Here is a 27,182-nt window from a genome sequence, read left to right as displayed (position 1 = left end):
ATGCAGGTGCTTATTTTACAGGGGACAGGCTAAAAGTACCCATACGCCTCCTTTATAATGAACTCACGAAGGTGAACTGCATCACTGGGAGTGTTGTACAGTCCTGGAAAGCAGTCTGGTAGAGTGCCCTGTGTGGTGGCCACCTCTCACAAAGTACAGTGTATACAATTCATGTTAGCTTGGACCTAGCGACAAGTTAGTTTTGTCCTATGATTCACATGTCTTTTAGTACAACTCTTTACAAATAACCTGAGCTTAGCAGAAAGGAGATCCCCCCCAGTCCTTAACACCTCCATGTACAGGCCAGTTACAATTTGAGTATTTTTTCCCCATCTCTAGCAAGGATTGTACCTTTTTAGAAGAGGAATAGTGAGACGCTCAACCCTGTCTGAGTATCTGAAAGATTATTCCTAAACATATATCATGGCCTTTCACAGCCCAGACATCACAGCCTGTTAGAAATGACAGAGCAGCTGGCATTAAGTCAAAATTATAATAACCAGCAGTGTGAATTCACACATTCCATGAAGTGTGCATTCAAATTAGAGGAAGGGCCACATTGCAGGTTTCAGAGCCAGGACCCAAACTGAATTTCACCTAAGTTTAGGGATATGTGACTCCATTTATTTAGGCCAGACCCATGTCTACTTCATCTGTTTGCAGTCTGAAACCCTTACAAGAAAAATACAGTCAGGGATAACAGCCTCTGCTCTCCTGCTGTCCAAATGGTTTATTTTCTCACATTCCTCAGCAGAGGCTTGCCTGCCCATTCAGGTGTATTTTACTGTCACATGAAAGAAAACCTTTCTAACATGAAATGGAGGACATAGCACAGGGTAGTATAGATAGTAAAAGCAGAGTCCTGACTACTCTGAAGAACTCCCTTTGATAGGTCCACTAGGACCCCACTGGTTAATATTTTCATCATGAAATCACAGCTCGACCTGTTTTTATCAAAAGATTCACAAGTGAACCTAAGCCAAATTTTAGGCAAGCTTCCCTTTTACTGAAATAGTCTGGACTAATGTACAGACTGTGGCTTCCTTAGGACCCTCACAAGAATAAGATGCACATCTCATGAAGATCTTTCAGGTAGCAATATTTTAAATCAGTCAAGTAATAGCAAAATAGGGAGGCCTTGCATAGTAACTCATGTTCAAGGGCTGTTTTCAAACTGTGGTTAAATCCTGACTTGAGAGAGAGAGTAAAATGAATTGTAAGATTCTGTTTAGAGCACAACAGTCTGATGCCCAGTGTATGAAAAACCATGGCCTGAAAAAAAATAGGAAATGGGTATATTCTGAGGAACTAGAAAAAGGGTATATTCCAAAGAAGAGAGGAAACATCATGTCTGAGTTAGAGCATCTGGAGCTTCTCTGATGGATAGTAATGTTAAGCCCACAGGAAGAGATTGCAGCTAAAAGCTGTTGTAAACCTTCTAAACATTTTTACTGTGTAGCTGCCAGATTCAAGCCCCATGCACCTGTGAACCAGATATCAAATGCAGAACTGTTTGAAAGTGGCTGCTGGCTTAGCTGCGACACTATGCCACAGGATAGATGATTCAATTTATGGTGGATTACGGAGTAGCCTAAGACCTTTGCTCTAATTGCTAGATAATACATTCTCTACAGCCGATTGGGAGAAGGATATTTATATAAAAATAACAGTGCTCAACTTGTTTTAGTCTATCATAATCTCTTCCTTCTCCCTAGGTTGGTTGAGAACCCTCATGTTTCTTTGTATGTTCATTATGAGGGAGGCTGTTTTTGTTTAAAGTTTCATTCTGCTTTTAAACCTGGTGGTAAAAATGTATCACAGTTGAATATATATACTGCACTTCTGATTCCAAACCAAATTTGCTGAATACTTACTATTGCTGATAACCTGTATGAAAAAAAGATTTTAGCTTGGCCCTCCAAACAGAGATCATGTTAGCAGAGTGGGCAGTTAGAAAAAACTATTCTGTTTATGTGTAAGCTGAACAGACTTGATGTGAAATCACTTAGAAACTCAGAGTCTCCACAATGCCATGGTCACTGAGGCTCTTTGCAAAGAAGAGCTGCATTGGAAGGCAGCAGCAGTGATGCTGAATACTGATGAGACAACACTTGGTCCAGTCCCAGATGAGTCTTTAGGTTATCAATCATCTGCCCCATATATTTTCATTAATGAAACGTCAAGTTTTATTGGCAATATCAATGGATTATTTCACTCCTGATACATTTCTAGTGAAAAGGCAAAACCACACACTGAAGCATGAAAACAAGCATAAAGTCTTTCAAGTTGCAAGATGTCTTTTTGTGACTTTCACTAGACACGCGGGAGGAGTTTAACTAGTAAGTAATAGTATTTAAATTGAGACACAGAAAGAAACTGGAACACCCTCCCCCCTTTATGAAGCTCACTTTTATGGAAACACCAAGCCCTGGCAGAAAGTATGTCTGTGAATCCATTTCAATTTAATTAACATTACACTAGTTACAAATACAAACAGGTTCCCAAGCAGGCTGTTTGGCTGCGGTCCGCTCTGTGGATTCAAGTTTGACTCCTTGCTTTGTTCTAAGGGAACAAAGAAAGCAAAGAACAATCTGACCCTGACCCTTCTTTACCCTCTCACACACAAATGATCCCTTTTAATATTCAGACGAGATGTGACATGAAGAGAGGCCATGAGAACAAACACCTGTCATTTTTCTGGACAGACTTTGACCAGACTTTGCCTATCTAGTTTTTAAACAACTTTTACATTTCTGGGGCTGTTTTGTAAAGAAGATGCCATTATTTTCATTCTCAGGGGATGGCCAGTAACTCAGTGCAGCTAGTCTCTGATGCACTTTCCCTTTCCACATCACCATACACATGTACCTTTCACCTGAAAAAATCAGCAGTATTTTTTCCTGCTTGTAGAAATGATGAGCCTGAAGGCAGATATGAGTATAGTTGTGCCCCAAGCCAAATACAGGCATATACACACATTGTGATAGAGTTTGCTTTTGCTTAATGGAATTCAAATGCTCCTTCCCTCTCTCGTGGGTGCAGATTGTGTGTGGGAGATGAAGTGTTTGTGCTAAGGAATATGGAAAAGTGTCATAGTGATGTGAGGTCTGAATGGGAAGGATGCGGCTAAAGGAATGCATTGCAGATACAGTATGGGCTGAGAAGCAGAGTGCTGGGGAAGCATGGGTTGCATGGATAGTAAAGGTGTTTGCTGGTTGTTTCATGCATCGTAACCACCTGGGGACTGGTTTGCCTCTTGCTCCTATGTGTATTCTGGCAACATAGGGTAGCTATATACATTTTGGCTGATTTACTGCATGCTGGGCATGGACTCTGTGTATTTTGGCAGTGCTGGGGGCTAACTAATGATTAACTCCTCCTACTTGGATTTTGATGATGCCAGGAGCTGGCATGTGGCTGCCTGGATGTGGGTTTACATTTTTTTCCAAATGTTGTTCCCTTCATAGGTATTTAAAGAGGAGGAGGAAATTACTAGTTTAGTTGTTCCACTTCTTTATAATCTTGCTAATGTTCCAGGTGGGCAGAGGAAATTCCAGAGACCCATCGGGCATGAAGGCAAAACCCAAACCCAGGGTGGTTTAGCTTTGGGAAAGAGAAAACATGATGATATAGTCTGTGTCCAAGTCAGCTGCTATTTCCCAATTCTGTCTCTGCCCTGATGTGGTTTCCTCAATGATTTCTAAGGAACAATTTCTACAGTTCTTCAATTTAGCACAAATATTTGTTTTTCTGTAAGGATATGCGCTAAAAAGGGTGGCTCTATTGCCATACATTTTACTGGCTGGAGGAGAAGAGGACAGAAGGCACAAGATGATACTGGCAAAACAGGTCAGGGTTCAGGGGTCAATCCAATTTACCCCCTGCCAGGATCTTACATGTAGCTGCTGGCAAAGTCTTAATATAGGCTTAATTTAGAATCAGGGAGGCATCCTTCATCTACGTGTAGAGTCTTAGGCCATGTGTAGATGAGATGAAATGAAGGGCGTGTGTGCATGACACTTTAAAGCAGGTTAAATGCTTTTGCACCGTTTTAATGGTGTTGGTGTTTGAATGCATCAGCGGCGTATTGCACATTAATTCCAGCTGCTGAAGCACATTCAGTGGCATAAAGCACCCTAAATAATTTTTGGGACTAGCAAACGAAAACACCTCCGAGGAGTTTTAGTTTGCTGCCCTATAGCCACAGAGCAAAGCACCAGGCTCCGTGCAGCTCAGGGGCTCTGCAGGAGGCCCATGCAGGCAGCCTGGCAGCAGCCTGGGAAGGCAGGCTCCACCAAAGGAAAAAAAGAAATACGGTGAGCCTGATCTTTTTGTTTTCGTGTTTTTTTCCCCTGGAGCCTGCCTGCCTGCCTAAGCTGTGCGGGGACTCAGTCCTTCCCTCTGCAGCTGCGGTGCCACCCAGGACTGCCCGAGCTGGGTGCCTGCAGGTGGGTACTGCCTGGAGGGAAGGGGGGGGCACCGCTGCTGCGAAGGGAAGCACCAGCCACCCCCCCCACCCCCACTTCACCTGCTGGCAGCTCGCCTTCCCCTCCCCACCACTGGAGAGGCAGGTAAGACATGGGTGTACACGACATGGGGGTTTTCTTCGCCCTAAATTGAAGCGGTGTTTTTAAAAACCCAACGCTTCAATTTAGGGCCCCCATTTTGTCTACACACACCCTTATTTCCCTATGCTTTCAATGGGGTCATTTATACAGCTTGAGCATCCTACACACTAACCTTACTTAGCCCTGCAAGAGTACACTGCTCTCCCATTCATTTCAATGAGCAGCACTTAGACATCTCCTGAGATAGATCCTCAGTTACACAGGAAGCAAGTGACCCTCCACTACTTCCAGCTGCTTGGCATCCTACATAGCTCTGACTGGAAGTCGCCTGCATTGCTCAGCAGGGCTTTTTCCCCCTAACATCTAGACATCTATATGAGTGATGTTTAGTCCCTTCACTGATAGTCCCTTTGCTGATGGTCTATATGGCCCAGTTGCTAAAGTTCTTCTCTAGGATTTGGGAGACCCTGTTTTTAGGGCCACCACTCAGCCTCTCAGAGTTTGAACCTATGCTTCCTGCGACCTAGCTCACTATTTTTAACTCCTCAAAATATGAAGCACACATATCTGTGAGCTCCATAAATAACTGTGGAAGCGAAGAGCTCACTTCCCTCTGCTAATGCAGCAGCCAGCATCCTGAGCCACATAGCCAAACTCTCTCTTCCCTATTTTCCTTCTAATCCAGTGATGCTTTTCCTTTTGGCTGCCAGTGAACTAGATTCAAGAGGAAGGTACTTCCCAGTCCTGCTTAGCCTGTGGCCCATTGGTCTGGTTGCTGCCCTGCAATGTAGGGAATAAGTGTTCAGTTCCCTTCATGGGGCAGCAATCTTAGATCCTTAGTCACGCAGGTGTTCTCAGTCCTGTGAAGGTGCTGTAGGCTGCTGGGCAAAAGGTGGGACATGTATAAGTCAAATTGTCACTGGGACTTCTCTTCACCTACAATTTTGGGAGGGGTTACATTGTACTTCTGTGTATCCAGGGTGGAGCTGAATCAGAACAGAGTGTAAATGGACTTAGGCGGCTGTGGAGCGGCACAGAATCATTTCCAGGCATGCACAGTAGAGACAAACTTAGTTGTGCAAGGCAGAATTGTAGCCACATAAGGTATTTAGGGATGTTCATGTAATCTGGGTCATTACGTAAGTGAAAGGGGATACTACTGGGTGACTTATGCATTGAAAATTTTATACAGTACATCTTATCAGGTAGATAAAATGCAGCTCTGAAGAGTCACTCCATGCCAGTCAATGGGGGACTGAGAAAACCAAGTTGATATCAAGAGCATGAAAGCCTGAGCATGATGAATCCCTCTTGAGTTCTGAGACCATTTCCTGAAAGGCTACAGCTAGGACAGGACTTTCTTCAAAGGCATGAGGGACATCTAAATGCTGCTGAGCTTGGTCAAGGAGTTTTTGTGTTGAACACAGACTCTCCCAAAATCTCTTCACAGCCTGTTCTGTTAGTACAGCCAATATCTGTTAGTACAGCCTTTGTCTGTGTTAATACAAGGCAAAAAAGGATTCAAAACAACAACAAAAAGAGGAAGCCAATGACATTATTTTGTGTCTCATGTTCTTTTAGTGGCCTGGGCTATAGCCCTCAAAGATGTATAGGTACCTAACTCCTACTTATGCACCAAACTCCCGCTGAAATTACTCACTTTAAATGTAGAGGCCTCCATTGGCATGCACCCAAGCCAGAGGCTCAGTAATGGGATTGCTACATTATTCCCTCTCTAGGACAAAGCAATTTTTGCTGTTGCTCCTGTTGCTACTTCTTCGGGTTTGGGTCTCAGCAGATGTGGTAGTTACCAGGCTGTGTAGTGTGACCAGCAAATGCAGAAGCAAACGGAGGATGTTTCCTTTAAAGAAAAAAAATTGTAATAAATTTTTTTGTATGCAACACACTGCCTGCACCAACATAAGAGCAAAGGTTCTGGCTTGAGTTTCATTGTGTGAGGCTCTTTTAAAGAATAAAGGGAAGCACATCTACTGCCTATAGTAGATGAGCAGGTTAACTAGCTATCCACTTCAAAAAAGATCACAGCTATATAGGGATGTGAACTGTCCAGCCCATCCCCTCCAAAGAGGAGTCCCAGCCATGGAGAGAGACATTCCTAACAAGAAGACTTGCCACAAGGCAAGAAATGTGTGTGGGAAAAGGGTGTGAAAGGAAAACGGCGGCTATGCTAAGAGGCTGTAGTGGGGAACCGAGACTAAATACTTCATAATGTTTGTGGACCCAATACTATGGCCTGACTACTTCTCCTGTGGCCCTGAGGGAGAAGTATGTCCCACATCTCCCCACCGAGGAGGGGTATATCTTCTAGTCACATGAATATTGACATTTACAAATTCAAAATGTGCTCTCCATGAACATAGAGCAATAGGTGTATAAAATTTGTTGCTTCCATAGTCATTCTCCAGATTTTTTTTAATTGCAAGTCATTACAACAAGTGCCACAGATCCATACAAAATAAATTTGTTTACACATTCAAAGGAGTTACTAGAAATTTTTGGCAGCCTTCACCTGGTTCCATTTTTGCTTAGTATTTTCTCTTTCCATGCCGTGCTGAAATTAGAAACTATGTAGGGAGTTCAGTACATTTCAGTGATTAAACCTTAACACGAATGACACACACTTAAGAGTACCGAAGCATTTATGTTTCACGTATTAGTTAATATAACCCCATTTTAGAAATCAGGAACCTGAGAGGAGAAATGTATAGTACTGGGAGCTGTGCCTTCAAACACTGTTTTGAAGATTTTGTTTTTATGCATAGCACAGATACTTTTTATTCTAGCTGTTCAAGGACAGAATGCTGAACACCACAAAGTAAAATAACTGGCTAAAAAAACCCAGTATCAGAGACAGGATCAGGACTCACACGTGCCTGTCTCTTGTTCCTCATCTCTCAAAGATGGTAATATGGGTTTGGATTTGCCCTGAGTGTTAGATACAGGTTTAGATTGTGCATCTTATGTGATTTCCCTCTCTTTATGGGGAGGGCATTAGAAGGCTTGCATCACTTGTGGTATCAAGGAGTTTTGAACTCAGCATGTGTCACAGATGCTCCTAGTCTGTGTTCTCAAATGTCCACTAAAATATGGCTGTGCTACATTCATTCTTCCTGGGGATAATGTGCACCAGACCCTGGGTGGTGTTACAAGCAATACGTACATTCCATCAGAAATCTAAAACATGTAAACACACTGACAGAAATTGTCAGAGGGATGTGAGAAACTTGTAAATTAACAACAAATGCAGAGAGAGAGAGAGAGAGGCCAGAACAAACGCACTGATGTTTTTCACAAGCATGGAGGAGTTTAATCCGCTGGCTTCAAAAACATATGGTGCACTAAACATTAGATGGGTAGAAGGCTGAGAGATACTTGGCAGTGACCCATGGAAATATAAAGGCAAGGCATTTTGTTTTGTTGTGTTTCTTTTTCTTTAAATATTTACTTCTTTGTGTTGTGCCAGGATACAGTTTTCCATCCCATATGTATAACAGGCTCTCTTGCCGAAGGGATGTCAGGAGATGCACTGAATCCTCAGGGGTTGGTTATGGGCTATAGAACTACACCAATATCACCAGTTTAATTCCAGTGTACCAATGATACACTCTCTCCGATGGCTCTTGGTAGCTTTTATAAATGACTTTCTGTTCACAGCCTTGTTCCCACTGCAGAGGTATCATCCCCCTAAAAACACTCCATTACACTTGATAGCCTCATTGGCCATCTAGGGAGAGGTCGAAGAGTGAGCAGGCCTGGAAAATAGCAGCTGTATGCTGCCCATTTCTTGTATCACCTGGTGGGAAACAGTACAGCCTGTTGTGAGGAGGGCTATATGGAGTAGAAAGAAGGACATGATGTTATCTCTCTACCCTAAAGCTGCCTCTGATCTCTGCAGAAGTTGTGACAGAACCACTGGCAATGTGTAGGGGATGCACGTGGGTGCACATGCACCCCCTGAGATCAGCCGTGCAGCCCCTGGAAGCGCCAACCGAGAAACTGAAAGTGCCGGCGGAAGTGCACTTCCGGTTTCACGGCTGGCTAGGTGACCGGCTGCTGGAGGACACCCCCCCTGCTTGCATCGGTGATTGGCTACTGGGGGACTCCCCACCCCTGGTTGGCGATCTGGTGCCCCCCCAGACTCAGGAGGCACCAGTCGCTCCTGGACAGAAGTCTACTCCATGGGAGTTGTCATGATGTGTGGAATAGAAAAAGGTGCCATGGAACAGGTAGTTTAGGCAGTATATTTCCCTCCAATCTCAAGATGCTTAATGCATTTTAAGTCATAAGATGTGTGTGCAGGTGTGGGAGTCTTATATGCAATGCCGTGTATTTAGGTGAGGAGGTCAGGGGATTCAGGGAGACAAGTTACTGCTACACAGAAGGTCAGAAAACTACAGGACTCTGAAGCTCAAGGCCGCCACAGTTTTTGCCAGCCACTCCCCTTCCCAGAATACTTCATAATACAGACACAAGTCTGAATTCACTGCTGGCATGCGGGTTTGATGGCTGCTTTGTTGTCCAACACACAAGGGACTGAATGGGGGGGACAGGCCCCCAGAACTAAATACTACAGCTTGAACTAATGAGCGAAGCCCTGCATCTGAGGGCCGTAACAACACAGAGCCTCTCCAAATTGACACAGAGTGGGGTCTGCAACATATTTACCAGCAGTTACATGAGCACAGTGCCAGTAAAGACAGTGATGTGGTGCCTGCCCATAGCAGCAGTATATTTGGCTTCATGTCTGTAAGAGGGAAGAGTGCCATGGAGCCATAGCAGCTGCAGCAATCAAGGAGTCACAGGCCCCTTGCCATTCTTCCTTCCTATAAGGTTGTGAATGGAAAAACTGACCCATTACCATTGTCTCACACCTAAATTGGTAGCTGCAAATCTCAGCTGGGCCATTTTTTAGCAGCAGCATTTTCTGCAAACAGTAAAGACATTTTCTGTGAACAGTAAAGACCTTCAGTCTCCAGGGATTTCAGGCTCTGTCTGCATTAAGGAAAACCATGTAACTTGACTGATGTAATTATACTGCTGGAACCCCCCCAGCAGGGCAATGCTACAGGGATGTAATTACACTGGTATAATCCCTAACAGAGAGACCCAAAGTGTGGCTTACACTAGTGCAGTTGTGGGGAAAGGAAGATTGCTGACAAACCAATAATGTAAATAGAAGTAGGTTTGGAGTTGTGTTTTAATTAGCATCATTTAGCATTTGAAGTAAAATATAACTACTGCAATTTACTCTCTGATTCATTTAGACCAAATCTACACTGCAATCACTGCTCTGACTCTCCAAATGGGGTAGACACACCTGGGTTAGCTTTAGGCTTGAGTACTGATAGCAGTGTAGCCACAGTAGCAAGTTGCTCAGCATACACTGGAAAACCCATCCAATACCTTGGTAAATATGTGACTAGCTGAGAAACAGGGGGAATTAAGCTCACTGCTTAGCTGCCCAAGGTAGCTTGCTTGCAGTTGGCGTCACTATCTTTATGCTATGCTGCAGTCTGAATTGTAGGTAAGCTCATACACCTCTGTGTAGCTTTGTCATGATGCATCAGCTGAAGATCTGGTCCCTATTACAGAAGTGTAACATTGAAGACTTTTTGTAATATCTATAGTGGTGAGACTGAAATAACAGGTGCTCCCAATACTTTCTTAACATTGTTTTCTTAAGATTCTTTGAATGTAACAAGAGGAGGTTAGCTTGAGATGGGGAGTGAGTGGGTGTTACAGTTACATGGTAGAACTTCATTCATGTCCTCCACCGTAGGAACATTGTGCAAACTTTCTTTGGTTAGGCGCACTCTTCCACAGGACTAGTTGACATCATTTTATTGTCCGGGAGACTCAAACAACAATTTGCAACATTTACATATCACCGTGCTGGTTCAGCAATACAATGCAACTTGTGTTGTGACTAGGAAATAAATGTCTGATAACCAAATGCAGGAGAAACTGATTTGTTAAGCCTTGTTCCAGCTCTCTTTTATAATCCCCAACCACATCTATTGCCTGGGTACAGGAGAGTTAATTTAAAAATATAAATAACAAAAAACAAAGTGTTTAACTTCATTGAGAAGGATTTATTTTCCTCTCTTCCACATTTCAGCTGCATCTCATAAAAATTGGCAGGATATGCTAGTCTTCTCCTCTATTAAATTAAGGGACTATTGCAGAGAGAATAGCAAGAGCAGTTTGGCTGATGGAGAGCCAAGCACTGTATTATTCTGACACTGGTTGGGGGAGCTGGAGAGAACATATACCCCAGCAACATACAAGAACACTTATTTGTGGGGATATTAATATCTTTCTTGTCTAATTAACTCATCTTCATCCCAATTCTTCTCCCCTCTCCCAACATGTGTCCACACTCATCATAATTATTTGTGGAGGGATGAACAAACTAATGCACTTAGGCACTGAATCATCCAACTTTTGACATTTCAAATGAAATAATACAACCAACTGACATTTAATAGAACTTTTGCATGCAGATATTTGAAGGGGCCTGTCCTCGAGGCTCAAGTCTGTCTTTTGTTAGGAAGAAGAAAATAACTGGGAAATAAGAAAGGAGTGGCCCAATTATAAAAATAATAATAATAATCTTGGTATGTATACAAGAATCATTAGCTGAATGTCTACTGGTCTTTGGGCTATATGCACTGTGTAGGGTGTTTCTGACTGTAGATTGGGTTTCTGTGTCTGCATCTCTAGCTAATAAGGAGTCAAACTGTTTTATTTTAAAAAAAGAAGGAAAAAAAGCTGCTGGCTATTGTAAGAACTAAAAGTAAAGAATAAAAAAGAATTAGTAGACCATCTTGCAAAGTTGGACATCAATGAGAGTAACCTGTACACCAGTGACTGTCAACCGTGGCATCATGCCCTTGAGATCCTTTCAAGGGCACTGTTGGGCACCATACAACATTAACTCCATTAGATGCACAAACATGATTCACAAGATAAACCCAGAAATTTCAACTAGGAATGCATAGTGTTAAATCCATTCTGCCCTGTTGTGGTCTTTCTGAGTTCTTTGCAACTGAAAAATGAGTGAACGCTAAGAGCTGGCATTTTCAGAGGAGTGCCTTAAATCTAAAGGGGGGGGGGGGGAGTGGTACTGTGAGTCCAAAAAAATTGTGAACCACTGCTGTATACCTATGCTATACAAGGTACCTTCCACTGAAATCATGTGAGAAAATAGTTGATTAAGGAAGTACCTATTTGACACTGGCCTTCATTGGTAAGACTTTGTTGTGTGCAGTAGTTACCATCTGACGGTGATTTTGAAGTGTAAGTGAAGTAAGTTAACAGGAGTGCACATCACTGCAGTTGGCAGCATTTGACACCCTTCCTACTGGCAGTCTCAGCAGAGAGGCCAATGACTGAGTATGCCTGGGGCTGAATTACCTCTCATCTCTCAAGGTGGTCCTTTTAAATCAGGGTTGAGACCATTTGGCTGGGTGGAGTGGTTTACTTGGGTTACCACCCATCTTGAAATGCACAGGACAGTCATTTGCTGAATCATCCTGATTATACTGGGGAAACTCCATGCCCTGTAATCACTGCTTGAAAAATACTAACAGGTCCAACTTTCAGTTTCCTTGCCCAAGAAATATTATTAGGTTGCAACTGGACAATATTTTGCCTCAGTATTATTACATGGTGTCTCAAAAGAATTATGTTGGATCCACAACCTGGCAATCGAGGCAACATGAAATCCTGCAGGAGGTCTCTGTCTCGCCAGCCTAAATTCAGACTGTGATTCCTGCCTGTGACAGAGAGAAACTTTAACACATACTAAATCCACTTTGAAAAGAAAAGGTAAACTCTTTAAACAGCTTATTCTGAGCTATGCTTTTAGTATATTTTCAAGCAATTACCTACAAGTTCAGTGAGTCACTATTTACATTGACACAGATGTCCAAATGGTAAATCCAAATCATAAACAATTTTATTTTGTACGTAATGACACAATTTAAACCCAAAGCCAATGCTGTTGTTTCTTTGATCAGTGTTGCAATTAATTTAGATCCTACACAGAAACCCCATAGTATAGAAAGATGAACTCAATATCAGTTGACAAAGGGGAAAGATTGAAGAGTATGCCAATAGGCATGAGAGGAATAATCACTTTAATAAGGACAAGGAAAAACAAGAACATTTACAGAACCAGCCTCATATTTTTTTTCCCTCCATAAAAATTGAGACATTCCCCTTAAGCTGCCATCAACTCTCATCTTTTTTCATGAGAAACTGCTTCTGGGGAAAGAATTTTATTTAAAGACATAAAAGATAGCAAGAAAATCATTTCACTTCTGGCTTTCAGTGACTGGCAGATGCTTTCTGTGGGTAACTCATGCAGTTTTTGTAGATGCTATTTGCCTACTGCTATTGCCAAACCATCTGCATTCTGATAAGGGCAGCTTGTGAATGTCAGTCTAATTAGCCAAGGCTAATGTCTGGTTTCCTGTAGAGTGCTTTTGTGGAGTAATTACCTTCCTTGAGGTCAAACTGCTGTAATTATAGGTCTTTAACTAATAGAGATAAACAGCCTTTGAATTCTTGCAGTAAGCAAGCCAGTTGCACTGAGGAACTTTCATCTTGACCTACAATAATATAGGATATTATGACAGGTGATAGCAATGCTATTTATTGATGTATATTTTTGGCTCTGATCTAAACACTAACATCTCTTCAAAAACCTCACAAATTATTAGCATACATTACCTGCTGTGCCAAGGCTAATAGCCGAGTTGTTCTTATGTATTTGTCACAACAGACAGTATTTTTAAAGAGATAGTATATATTTTCATAGAATTCCACAATATTGGGGACAGAGCTCTATAAAAAAGCTAATTTTTCATGACACCCCCTCAATACACTCCTATTGCCATCTTGATATTAATGCTATATTGTTCATTGCACTGTAACTTCTAGTCTGGTTTTACGTAGTGAGGCTTCCTATGGAGACTATTTTTCATTTTAATAGATTTCCTTTCCGATATGCCTTTTGCCTGATATTCTAGATATCTGTGGGCTACCAAGCTCAATTCTGCCATTCGTGTTTAATAGTCTACAGGATTCCTGGCATCTGTTCAAATGCTGAGTCATCCTGACTTCCATTACCAATCTTGTTGAGTATATAAGATATTTCCTTTCCCAGGGATCTAGTTGTTTGCCTTTTACAGTGGCTCAGCCTAGAGGGAACTCCAGTGAAAAAACCCTTTTCTATAGTCATTCTTTGTTAGAAAAATGAAGAAATTTGGCATAATTTTTCATTTTCATCTAAGGATTCATGAAAAGATTGGAGGATCACAGGGAACCTTACAACCTACAAAGAAGTCCTATTCGCAATACATGCAGATACACTGCATGTAGTGTGTGAAACTTATTGTAAGAAACGGGTTGCTATTTCACTTAAAAGAAGGGAATTGAATGGAAAGTTGACACCCATTGACTTCAATGGGCTTTAAATCATGTTCGAGTAACTTATTTCTTCTAGTTTCTATTCTACTAACCCTCCAGAAGAACATGTAGATCCAATTTGGATTTTCTTGTAATGGTACCAAACTGGGGCTAGCTTTCCTAGTGCTATATGTAATCTATCAGCTGACTAGCTTCACACAGAAAGAAAAAAAACCCAGAACCTCCAGGATCTCATACACCTATTGTGATCTGATTTTTGAGATTAATAGTAAGTTTGCCATCACTTAGAGTTAGCATTTGCCTTTTACCTTGAATACTTTGAACTGTGGAATGAAAATGGCTTTTTAAGACCTTCTGTGGCTTGGAAATAATTTATTTTCCTCAATGGTCGTTACCTTACTAACTGACTTATTAGCAAGCTGCTCACGTAGACAAAGAGGGTCAACGTTGTATCTCCTTGACTTGTGCAAATGCAGCTAGCTTTATGATACTATTAAGGCTGAAAGTACTACTGATAAATTTGAACTAACTCCAAATTTAGTTCAATCCTAGATGCAAACTTGAACACCTTCTCATATTCAACCAACTTTTCTATTTTTATACAGATATGTGTGTGCATATATGCATACACAGATATAAGTATATCTAAATATATATATAAACACATGCACACACACATATGCCTGTATTTATGTGTGCATGTACGTAGGCATATGTATGTATATGTGTGTTTCTGAGTGCTTCTCTGCTGCCTGTGTTTGCAGTTGGATGAACTAGCAAACTTTTTGTCATCTTATTTCCAACTTTTTTTTTTTTTACCATTTGTATGGATATGATAAGGTCCACGTAAACATCTGAACAGTTGGGAAGTATCTGAAGCAAAACCTTAAAAGTTTTTGCAGATCTGCTGCTGTGCAGCATGCTTCATTAAATTTAAGGTTCCCTTTTGATTAGATAATACCCTGGCTAATTCCATGAATTAAGAAACCAGTAGCAGGTTGCAGAAACTTTCACATTTAGGTCCTTGGTTTAATGTTGGGCCTGGTCCATCGTGTTGAAAATTGTAACTGTGTGATAATTCTTGGGTGACCTAGGGGAATGGACAAGCAAACAAAGTATCCAGATGACAATAATCACTGCTTGGCATGAACTGGAAATCAGTAGGGGCATGGAATAAATATAGGTACAAAGACTGAAGTAGGTGTCCTAGTAGTTCTCACAGGGTAATGCAGACACACATCATTAACGATCAGATTTATATTTACAATAGCAAATAGCAGTCTAACTTACTGGCATCCTTGGCAGAGGCACAGAGAGCTCTTGCAGTGCCCTGGGCAGAGTGCTGACCACAGGAGAGCAGAGCAGGGGGAAGCTGCACCAGTCCTATGACATGGGCTCCTAGGAGATGTCTGTGGTGCCCTGTGCTCAACCGGTAGCATATCTAGGGATGTGGGGAAGCAGAGCTGCTCCTCCTGTGGCAAAAATCCCAGGGGGAACACCATTTTCCTGGCTGACCCCTAGCATGTTATGGGGTCCAGGGCTGCCAGGTCACTATGCCTGAGCAGTGTGGTGCTGCGTTTGCATAGCAAACACTCCAGAAGGAGCAATTATGATGTCCTCTCTAAGTCGGTGCCCAGGATAGGTGCCCCCTTCACTCTCCCTAGTTATACTTCTAGTGCTATATTTTTTTTCTGACATCTATCTGGCTTTAATTAGATTCCACACTTTCTGGAGCAGGGGTAGAGACCTTATTTAAACTAAGCCTCTGTATGCGACTCAAACAGAGGAGAGGACCTTAACAGGGAGGAAATTACATTTAAACTTATTTTATAGCTCCTTTCTACTACTGCAGGCTGCCTGCTCCAGCCCTTTACAAAACAGGTGGTTTTATTATTGCCAAAACTGTGAGCCCTACCTTCCTGCTGCCCAGGCCATATCTGCTGCCACTCATTAATGATACATTTAAAGCAAACATGTTTATGAAATTACAAACTGAGTGATAGCTTTTAAGGCAAAAAATCAGAATTGAAATAAAATCCCTTTAATCCTGAAATAAAATAAAGTTTATTTCCCTTTACGCAACTGGAATTTTAATGTACAGGGTCATTTATATGAAAGGGAGTAGATTTAGGCTAAGTACAAACAATCAAAAAGCCCGAGACTGAATTGATTCAATCTTCACAGGTTAGCCTAAGCTGCATGTGTTGAACCAATAAGCAAGTAAAAAAACGTTCACTTTTGATTCTGGAAATGCAGCCACATGCCTGCCTGCAGTCGCTCAGGCCAGAAGCTGCAGGAGACCATGCCTTCCTGCTTGGCCTGAGCAAACAGTTTGGGCCAAAGGTAGTCTGCCTACCCTGTGATGGAGACTTTGTAGGGGAGGTACAAAGCATCCTGGGGTGCTTTGAGTTAACTTGAATCTGCAGGGGACCTGAGACAGAAGTTCAATAAACTGATTTAACCTAAATCACTGATGTCTGATACTACATCCACCCAGGTTTATCTTAAACCAGTTTTGGACATTTTGAAAGTGGTTTATGTGCATTGAACTTCTGTTGTGTTACAGATTTGAACTAGTTTCTGATCACTTATAATGATTTATGTGTCACTTTTGCCCCTAGCTTTGAGGTTCACACACAATGCTGCAATTTGTTTAGGGTCTAAGCTGCTACAGTGTTCCAGGATAAGGCCAGGTATATAATTCAAAGTTTTGCCAGTATATGTCAGCTGCAGGCCTGAAAAGACCACAAAACTAGGAAAACCCCAAGTGGGGATACAGCTACACCAACTGAAGAGGTGGTAACAGCTTATTGGGTGGCTAATATTGTCCAATCAGCTGTTACTACTGCCAGTGATTTCAAGCAGCTTAATCAGCTGTTGCAGCAGCCCAGGGACTCCCCTAGGGATCGGGGAGCTAAGAAGCAGCCCCCTCTCACTCTCTGGCTGTAAAATGTACCTTTGAGGGGATTCTGCAATGCTCCATCCAGGGACTTTGCAGCACTATGGACTAATGTGCATCCAAGGCTCGAGGAAATCACACTGAATGGGGTAGTATTTCAGTGGTCAAAATAAAATTCAGTGTACAGCTAAGAGTGTATTGATATCAGTCTTAGGGTCTTTCTGTGCCATCTACAATGGGTAGGCTGGCATGGAAAAGGAATGACACAAAGTTGGGTAACAACATAGCATTTTCACCGGAGCTAATAACAACAAAGTGGAGTCCAGCTTTCAAGAAATATCTAGCTGCCTGGGTAACCCAGATTGTTCTACAGAGCCTCATTGCTTAGGGCTACAACCTCAAAGGCATCTTTGGGAAAGAAGAAACGTAACTCAGTGCTGCATTCAGTATGCTGTAACACACGACTAAAGTTGCACATTATGAGTAATCAAGGGAAGTATCTTCCCGAGAACACAAATGGTGGTGGGGGGTTCTCTTCTACAAAGATCCAGAGAGAGAAAAATGTTTGCCTCAGTTACAAGAGTGTTTCCATCTTCTTTGATAGCTTGTAAATGTTCCCTTGGTTTTACTGGTCACTATCATTGGGTGCATTAGATATCAAAAGGCTGCATAGAAAGAGAGTAAAATGCAATGGGAATTGGTTGAAGAGCACAAAGCAGAATTTGTTTTGGGGAGCCTAAGTTTCATTCCTGCATCCCTGGATCCTGTGTAGGTTCAGCTCTCCTAGACTAAGTTAGAGCAGCCTTTAGGTTACTCCAACTGCCAGCTACTAGCATCCCCAAGGGGTTAAAACTATAGAATGGCATAGTGGCATCCTGACCTAGACTTCCTTTTCTAGCTACACTTCCTTGTTGCCTGCTATGCAGAGAACAGGGAAGAAGAGTGGAATAAGAACCACTAAAATGTCTCAGCACCACTTGAAGATTTCCTTCGCATTTGAGATCTATAGCTGAAAGTACCAAGTTCATAGCTAGATTGTGTTGATGATGTAGCACAAAATGACCCTGCTACATGGAAGAAGCTAGTCCAGTATCTCATTAGCTCTGGAAAATCTCCTTTAGGACTCAGCAGTAGCGTGTGTCTGAAATTTATTTTAAACAATGAAAAGAACCAGTAAAGCATGAAATATGAAACAGGCTTGCTTATAGATATACATGACTTTTCTCAGATAAAGAGGAAACAATAAAGAATTGTACCCAGAATTTTTGATTTACAATTGACTTAAAGGAAAATTCAGTGTCTAGGTTGCATCTGCAAGACCACATTTGAATGCTTAACATGTTAAAACACCCTGAAAAAACAACATTTTTGTGGTCTATTTATACATCAATTTATGCTCTGTAACCTGAAACATATTGCAAGTTCAGAATCTCACTACTACACGCTTTTGCCGATGTTTTGAAAATGTCTTTTCCTACATACAAGTCAGACATACTGTACTCAATAATAGCGAATCAACTGTAGGTAGTTCTTGAAACACATTTGATCTCATGAATAAGGCCCAAGAAAATGATAAATTACATGCTGTATAAAAATTAATCTTTCTATGCCTTAGTTTTCCCATCTACAAATTGAGACTAGTGATATTTTCTCACCTTTTTCAAGCACTTTGAGATCTATGGATGGATAAGTACGCTAAATATTAAGTGTTTAAATAAGCAGTTTTCTGCCTATTCCCTTGTAGTTCTGCTGCTCCCGCTGCCGCTGTTGTGCTCCCACTGCCACCATGCCCCCCCCCCAGCTGCCAAGGGCACGCGCCGTTCATGGTGCCAGGAACATTGCCCCTGCTGTGAGCCTCATTGGCTGCAGGGCTCACAGAGGGGGTTGGGAACTCACACCAGGGGCAGTAGGGACAACATTGCCACCACTGTGAGCATTGCGAGAAGTAGGGCTCACAGTGGCAGCAGCATTCCCCGCGCTGCCCCTGCTGCAAGCCCTGTAGCCCCTTCCATGAGCCTTGCAAACGACAATGCTGCCCCTGCTGCCAGCCCCATAGTCCACTAGGGTTGCATGGGGGGCAGCGTTCTTCTCACTGCAAGCCCCACGGCTGACCGCTGCCCCTGCTACGAGCCTGGTCATTTGCAATGATGGCATCAGGTGGTACACCCCCGTGTGCTGGAACTCCAGTGCATCGGAGCAGCCTTCACGCTCGTGTACAGGCACCCAAAAAAAACTGTTATTTCATGAGGGTCACAGAAATCCTGCAAGATCAGCTGTTTTAAATTTTCTTTAATTTTGAGCTGAAATCCTGCAACAGCTAAGGAGATTCAGTGTGACCCTCAATCTGAACCTGTGTCCAGGCCTTGTTTATGTCTTCCACTGAAATCTAAAGTTAATCCAGCTCAGTCAGCTGCCTCCTCAAGCCATCTTAACCTATTTAGATCCCCAACCTTCAAAGACTCACACATGTGCTGAATTTCATGCACTTAAGTAGTTCTACTGAGCCCAATGACTATACTACATTGTATATATATGTCTGTGCTTAGTCAGGACCTTTCTCTTTACACTTATAAAAGCCTTCACATAAGCTTTGGATGCCTTTACACCTTCAAATACAACAAGCCAAAGCCATCTCTGGTCTAGCTCCATATACCTACTGCCTCATAAGAAATACTGTAAAACAATAAAATTCCATAATCATTTCCCCCTGCTTTAACATCAGTTTAGGACTTTTAAAAGATAGAACTGATAAAAAAAAATCAAGGCTGTCTAAGGTTTCATGCAGACATACTTTACAGGTTTGATCATGATGTACATTTCAGGTATGGTTACTCTTTCTCCTCAGTGACCCTGATGTTATCTTCCTCTTGTTACCAAGTCTTACTGCAGAGGGATAAAATATCACTTGATCTCCCTGCAAGAATTACATGCTCTGTCTTTTCTTAAAGAGTGAACCTGAGTTTGTCTTATTGTTTGTAAATGCCTTTCTAACATGAAACCAGCATGTGGGAAGCAAATGGAATTAAAAGGGTTATCTTTGATTCATTCTGATAAAAGAAAATAAAGTTAGCATACACTATTCTGTATTAGGTATGTCTTGAAGGACTACACTTTAGATCTACCATTTATTAGATCTCTTCTGAAGAAAGCTTCATAGCTGGAAAATAGTATTAACTTCCATTTTGAAATAACATTATGAAACTGCAGAGACGCTGCTGAGTTAGATTAAATATAAGATAAATCATAGAAGCATTCCAAGTGTGGAGTTTGGATTTAATAATTTGCTGTAATGTCACTACTCAAATCATAGCATAAAATCCACAAAAAAATATTTATACTAACTATTTTCATTGACCAAACCGAATGAAATCATGTGGAGAAGATTAAGCACAGAAGGAATAGTAAATGTATTTATTAATATTCTTTCCATTTTTTTGCAATAAATGGTATGTTAATAAGTCAGGAAATATTTTTTATTCTATGTTCCATTTAACATTTTCCTTCTGATGAAAATTATCCTGTTTTATTGCCAGTATCATTTCAGTAGTTAAATACCAGGAACATTGCAGGTAGTATACAACAACAACATGCATACAGCTCAGAATGAAATATTTGGGGTTTCTCCTAGAATCATTTACAAGGGCCAGGGTCAGTGATTCTCATCCAGGTTGCTGCAGCACCCCAGGGTGCCTTGAGGTCCTTTCAAGGGTGCTGCAGGATTCTGCACTATGCTAGGACTGTTAAGTGTGCAAACATGATTCACAAGATATACCCAGGCTAGAGACAGACATTTAAAAAGCCTGAACCTGAATTGATTCAATCTTTGCAGGTTAGTCTAACCTGGCTAGGCTAAACCGGCACAGACATCCCCTCTGGACTGAAAAAATTCAGGCACATGCCTGCATTGGCTCAGGCTAGAAGCTGAGGGGCACTAAAGTAGCCCTTCTACAGGGCTGAGCTGAGGGGGGGCATGGCCAGGCCCCAGCAAGACACTTTGATGTCCCTCCCCACTTCCCCAGCAGCCCAGCTGGGAATGTTTATCACCCCTAACTCAGTGTTCATCAACCCATTAAGAAAACAAAGCTTCTCTCCATTAGTTCAAGCTCTTTTTAAACAGCTTTTCCAAGGAAGGACATTACGAGCTACCTGTTGATTAGCTCCAAAAAGCCTGTTTGCCTTTGTTGTCTCCCACAGCATGGACTGTAGCCAGCATGTGGTCTGCTAGCTAATGCTGAGAGGTGTAAGGCAGAGGGGCAGGGGGAATAATCCCTGCTTGGCAGGGAGAAGCCAGGCACACACCTGCAGTCTCTGTCTAGCTGCAGCCAGGGAGCAGAGGGAAGGGGCCAGCTCTGCTGTGGAGCAGAGAGTCCCGCCCAGCCCAAACAGCATGCCGGGATGCTGGGGGAGTCTGGTTTATCTTAAACCAGCAAGGGGGCTAGGACGGACATTGCATAAGCCAGTTTGACCCAAATCGGTTAAGTCTGATACTACATTCACGCAGGTTTATCTCAAACCAGTTTCAGCCATTTTCAAATTGGTTGATGTGCACTGAACATCTTTTCTGTTACAGGTTTAAACCAGTTTCTGATCACTTCTGATTAAATGTGTAATGTCTACCCCTAGACCTAGAGATTTCAAATAGGAATTCATAGTATTAAAACCATTCTGACCTGTTGCGGTCTTTCTGAGTTCTTTGCAATAGAAGAATTTCTTTGCTATTTCTCTGTAGTCAAAGAATACATGAGAACTAAGAGGTGACAGTTTTCAAGGGATGCTTCAAGGCTAAGAAGGGGTGTCTCAAATATAGAAAGGTTGAGGACCACTGGCCTACATGAAGATACTGATCTGATCTAGGACTTGGGATCTATTAGCTGTAGCTAGTCATGTTATAGATAGATATCATGGAGTGCTTTCCACAAATAAGTACCAATCACAGCTTCATTTTTACTACATTAGATCCTGATTCACAGGCCCCTTAAGTCAAAAGAAGCTTTTCTATTAATTCCAGTAACCTTGGGTCAGTCTCTAATGGCAATTAACTAGCAATGTTAGGTGGTTAGTGCCCATATACAGTGCATGGGAAATGCTAGATGCCTTGGAATGGATCCAAACCAGCTAGCACACTGAGTGAAGAACCGAGAGGTAGGTAACAGGAAATGCTGAAAATATGGGTGCAGGTGCGTTAATCTGTTCTCTGCTTCTCCTGAATGTGGGCATCTGCACCTTTTCTTTCAGAAACAGAACAGGGACCACTCTCTCTTTTTTTTCAATTGGAGAAGAGTTTTCAAAAATGTGTTCTCTTTATACAGAATCCTAATAGAGCACTCATCTATGATATGGGAGAGCCAGATTAAATTCTCTCCCTTGCCTGGGGAGATTCAAACACACATTTCACACATTTCACACATCCTCCCAGAAGAATGCCCTACTCACTAGACTGTAGCCTTTTCTGAGTGAAGGTACTCTCTGCCCCTTCCAGTTGAGGCTGCTCCGCTGTGCAGAAAACAGTTAAGGCTTCATTAGCTCATTGAGCTAGAAAGCAAGAATGAGAATGACCATATACTAAGCAGCAGGGGCACTCACCCAGAGAAGGGAATGCTGGTTCCTAACCCTTCTCAAAGGATTGTCTATGCATTCAATATGAAACAGAGAACAAAATACATAAGCAGCAGTAGCGCATGGGTTGGCACCCATGTTCCCCCTGCACCTGCAGCTGAATTGCCTGACTTCCTCTTCTACACATACTGTCACTCTCACTCCCTGGCTGGATGAGTCTTTAACAGTTTGCTGTACCATGGTACAGCTCAAAAGGGTGGAGAGTGGCGAACCTGAAAATAAGTTAGAGGCAGCTAGTTAAAGCACTGTCCTTGGAGTGTGAAAATGTAAGCTTGAATCTCCACAGGCAGGAGAGGGAACTGAACATGAATCCCCTTCTGCTTTCAGAAATGCATTTGCTGCTAAGCTACTGTCTAGGCGACAGGGGGTACCACTACCAGTCCCTCCTCCAGCTGTGTTCTAAAAAGAAGAGGCAGCCATCACAGCATTTTTAAGGACCCCAGTCATATACCAGTATTAGCAAATTATACGAATGCACACTGGATCTAGCTCCCCAGGAGGGATAGGCAACAGAGTACCTAGATTCTGGATCCTGATCTGATTTAGGCATGAAACTGGCACTGAGCTGCCCAGTCTTATCCAGCCTGAGGCACTCCTGGACTAATGAGAAGCAGAACTTCAAGAATGTGGGGAACTTTAAAGTAAAAAATTGAGGAACAGAGCCCTCTGGGATTAGGTAGCATCTCAAAAGTAGTTTTTAGAAACTCAGTTTTGTGTTTAAGCACTTAAATTCCACCTACGTGTACTTTAGGTGACAAAATTTGTTTTTGCATCTGTTTCCTTGTATTTTTCTGCAGGGAGTTTATTGGATGGCTTTGGTTTTATGCTATCTTGCTTTAGGAAAATATCTTTTAAAAATGCAAGGGAAGCAGTAGATAATCCATCTCTTACTGTCTTCAGAGCATGACAGGATGCCTACCTGGGAGATACTTTTATGAAATCCAAACAGGAATAGCAGGATAATCTGTTGCCCTGTGATCAGACTAGATGATTTAATGGTAATTTCTTTCTTCAAAATCTCTAAATCTAATAATTAAAAAGTGAACACCATTTCATCATAGTGTTAGTCAGTTGGAGCCATTCCTGTATCTGATGCAGTCCCTTTGGAAAGTGTTTTGTGATGCTTGGTTGAAAAGTACTGAATAAGTGCTAATTGTTATTATGAGCACACAAAAGCTGTAGTTACAGGGTTCTTAATGTCTCTTATGGGTTACCATCTCAGAGATTTCAGTAAAACTGCATTTTTGCTGCAGTACATTGAAATATTCCCATTCAGGAAAGCATTGTTACCCACAGAGGCCACATAAGCACAAGCTTACCTCTAAGCATATATTTAGTTTGCTGTATTTGTCATATACTTAAAGTTTGCCAACAGTACTATTTGGCATAACAGAGCTTAGTATTCATACTGAGTCATCCTAAAGAAATCCCTTTGAAAACAAACAAAAACAGCCCCAAGTATGTTCGCATGAACTTAGTGTTATTCATATCATCACCAGCAATTATTATTTTTTAATATTACTATAAATCCAAGCACCATCGAGAGAATTGCTGCTGTAGTTTTCTCAGAGCTCAGAAGCAAAGCAGCCAGCACTAAGGTCTCAAGCAAAATAAGTAGTGCTGTTTGGAAGCTGATTATTCACTTGGTTGACTATTCACTTGGTTTTCCCCTTTTCTTCTCCATAGAATAGGGGGCTGGGAGTGGAGGGGGGGAGCTCTATGTTGATAGAAATACTGTTTTTCTGATAAGTCATAAAAATGATGTCCTGCCTGCATGCTAAAGTTAAAGGCCCCTTGGCACTTTCGGTAAGAACTGGAGAGCTGTCCTGGTCAAATTACAGTTTGAGAAATTACATTTTATCTCCTTACATTCCCCCTGTAGTTTCAGTTGTATATGGTGTTTTTCACTTTTCATTTAAAAATGTAACAATGTGGTGTGCCTTTACACAGCTGCTGTGCTCCACCCCACAGGTGGCCGTACTTCACTGATGGGTAAAGTGATTTCTGTTTACAGAAAAAGCAGCTTTTAGAGTTTGTAAATGGTTTTAGGGTCCTTGGGGAGGAAAGGCATGGTATAGGAATGTAAGCTATTTTAATTATTGTTAGAGAGAGGGACAAACCCCCCAAGGAAGTAAAGCAAAGCTAAAATCTTGTAAAAAAAAAAAATCTCCAGGTGTACAGTCTCTAAGAGTAGAAACACTATTAATAAAATGAATAGTTATGATTTTAATTGCAATGTTTAGCTTTAAAAAAGAGAAGTTGGCAGAGGATGAACTAACATGCATCCTCCCCCCCACCTACCCCTTGAAAGTCCTACCTTCAAGTATTTACATGAAAACAATAAATTCTCCCAAGTGTTGATGACCTGACAGGAAAGTTATTACATTACAATCAGAGAAGCCAGTTTTCCACCATACAATTGAGATGGTACTAGGCAACAATTCCTCTGGAGGACTGAGAAGGTATTCATTAAAGTGTGATCCACTGGGATTTGTTGCACTGAAGATGAAAATCCAGTTCTCATTAACTATGCAATGTGAACATAGACGGCCCCCATGGCTGTTGGCTTTGGGCTTTAAACTTAGCCCTGCATCCTTGGCGCGTTTGAAATCCTGTCAGCAGCACTGTGAGAACTCTGTCTGAGAGACAGCCAAAAGGCGCTTTGGGAATGCGACCAAGTGAGAACTAGGCTCTCTTTTTAGCACAGAATGTTTTTGTCAATTAAAAAACAAAACAGGAATCTGGGATTTGAACAAACTTGTTAGATTTTGATCTGTGGGTTTACATCACTTTTTCCATGCTTCCCCTTGGAGCAACAGTGTCCACAATTTAAATAAAAAGGCTCCATATACTCGTGAACATTTTTACATTGGCAGAATATCCCTGAATTCTCCCAAATCCTCACCTCTCCTAAATGATTGGTGTCACAACAACCACCCTGACAGTATGGCTCCCTTTTCTGTCTGCCAACAGAACTGTACTAGCTCCTGTAACTGATCTTGGGTCTTGGGGGGACAGCTGGACAGGTGGACCTACCGACAAACTATTTCTCTATTTTTGAAAGGCAGTGGGTATCACAGTGCTTCTGGGAAATCGTATTCTTTGAGAGCCTGGCTGTCCTACAAAAGAGCCCTTTTTTAAAAACAAATCTCCTTGATTGAATCTTACCCAGGCTTTCAGTGAATAAATATTTGGATATTCAGGATTTACCTGTACTACGTACAGCAATTCCAGGAAAACTCAACTGATGAAATTTTAAAAGAATTTAAACTTCAATTTAACAGCTACTGGGATATTTACAAGATTAAATTATCACATATGGCTCATTATAACAACTTTTACTAATATACTGATTTCTGTCTGGCTAGCTTTCTATTCCCTAATGCTATGACTTCATTGCAGAATCAACTTGAGTTACCTGCTCAGCCTACTAGCTCACATAAAAGTCACCAAACTGCAAAATAATACTGGAGCTGCACAGAGAGACATTGTTGTGCTAATCCAAGCTGTAGCCATCACTGCCAGAAGGGTCAGCCCATTCAAATTAAAGATGCCACTACCTTTGAGCTACAGGCCTTTCAAAATAAGTGGGATTCACTGAAGTTAGGAGCAATATTTCAGTTATAAGTGAAGACTCCTCTGAAAGAATGATTAGTCCTGAAACAACTTGAATATAGCTATTTGACAATGGCTCAGAGAGTAAATGTGGATAATACATGAGCAGAGAGAGGTGGTTAGATGCATTCATCTCATGTTAGGTAGAGTTACAGCTTAGAGACTAATTGTTAAAGTTAGAGGATATTTGGCAATTCGGGGTTTTCACAAGCAACTGTACATTCAAAAAAGACCATTTTTGGTTCTTCCAGGTATAAAATTTAATTAGCGTGCTCGTGAGAGGGATAGTGCCACATCCTGGGTGAAGCACCAGAGGGAGATACTTGCTCCCAACCTCCATTGCTGCCTCCATGGCAAACTTGGTGACTATCCTATTTTATCTATGGTTCTCAAGGTACTGTATACCGTGTGGGGTCTTTGGAGCATGATATAGCATGGTCACACACATATCCAAACCCCCAAACACCACTGACAGTCAGAGCTACAGATAGGTGTAAGAGTTCTCTGAATAAGCTCTGTTTCTCTTGGGGTTACGTCAAGACAAGGTTGATGGGCTACATTAACACCAGGAGAGTCTTTGAGGATGATTTCCATCTTTTAAGCAGCCTGAAAAGAAAAGACTGAAAGAGAGAATCTGTCTTATAGTGGACAGATATCTTCAGAATTTGGGCCAGTGAAAATCAAATACACAAAGCCCATGAGACAAAGTGAAAATATCTGAAACGTTATTCTAACCCAAATGGTTTTTCCTTGTTCACCATAGTCAATGTACAAGGTACAACAATGCCCTTGCCTGTGTGCTCTTCAGAGAGCTAACCTGGAAATATTTAGACCTAAAAAAAGCATGAATCTGTAGTGCTTATTTTAAAGAACAAGTCTTGTAGAGCAAAGGCTAGAGCTGGGTGAAATTTTTCAGGTGGAAGTCTTATACACCAAAGACAACGCATATTTGGGTTGACCATAACAATTAATTAATTCATATAAAATGTGCTGAATTGTTTTAGCGACAAAAAGTTAATGTTTTCAAT

The sequence above is a fragment of the Alligator mississippiensis genome, chromosome 3 (genome assembly GCF_030867095.1).
Source record: "Alligator mississippiensis isolate rAllMis1 chromosome 3, rAllMis1, whole genome shotgun sequence".
Lineage (NCBI taxonomy): Eukaryota > Metazoa > Chordata > Crocodylia > Alligatoridae > Alligator > Alligator mississippiensis.
This window is presented reverse-complemented; position numbering follows the sequence as displayed.